This window comes from Macaca mulatta, chromosome 8 (genome assembly GCF_049350105.2).
Source record: "Macaca mulatta isolate MMU2019108-1 chromosome 8, T2T-MMU8v2.0, whole genome shotgun sequence".
Classification (NCBI taxonomy): domain Eukaryota; kingdom Metazoa; phylum Chordata; class Mammalia; order Primates; family Cercopithecidae; genus Macaca; species Macaca mulatta.
The window spans coordinates 31,919,301-31,920,291 of NC_133413.1; positions in this window are offsets into that span (position 1 = coordinate 31,919,301).

Below are 991 nucleotides of genomic sequence, written 5' to 3' on the forward strand. Positions count from 1 at the left end.
GCTGAGATTAGATTACAGAGATGGTCGGGTTGACAGGGTAAAGTGTAAGCATGAGACCCGAGCTAGGACAAGCAGAACTTGCAGTTCTATTACAAGATGTAGGGGTGAGGAGTGCCAGGGTGACTCTCGAGTGTCTGGCTTGAGCAACTGGGCAAATGGTGTGGATCAAAAAAGCAGCAGGTTGGAGGGAGGACGGGAGTGTTAATCGAAGTTCTGGAAGTTTTAGGTTCGATATGACTCTGAGTGGAGATGTCAATCAGTCAACCGAATATCAGGTGTGAAGATCGGCAGAGCGGGCAGAACCAGAGACATTCATTAGAGAGCAAGCAGGTGGAGGGCACTTAACCTATAGGAAGGATAGAGCGAGAAAAGGGCCAGGAAAAGTCCTAATGTGTAGAGAAAGGCAGAGGCTGAAAAGAAGCAACGGCGAGGTCAGAGGAATATCTTTAGGGTATGATTACGCCTACGCAAGTGGGTAAAATGAGGGCATAATGACGCGCACTGGATTGCAATAAACAGCTTTTATTCTTTTATCAGAGATAGTATCTAGCTTTGTAGCCCAGGCTGCAGTGCAGTAGCATGCTCATAGCTCGCTGCAGCTTCATTGGGCTCAGGCGATCCTCTCGAGTAACTAGGTGTACAGGCGTAGGTCATTGTGACCGGCTTTTTCTTTTCTCTTTTTTTTTTTTTTTTTTTTCAGGAAGAGAGGGTCTCACTATGTTACCAGGCTGGTCTCGCAGTCTCGCACTCCTGGCCTCGAGCGATCCTCCTGCCTCGGCCTTTCGGCCTCCCAAAGTGGGGGCCTGTGCCCAGCCAATGGCTGTTCCAAATTAGGGTCTACGGCCCCGCACCGCTGCCACGCACAGTCCTGCGCGCCCAGACTCGACGCAAACAACAGCCGCAAGCTTCCCTGACCCCGCCCCGCAGAGTCCTCGCCCCACCCCGGCTCCACCCCTCTCCCAACCCTGCCAGGCTCTCCAATCGCGTGTGG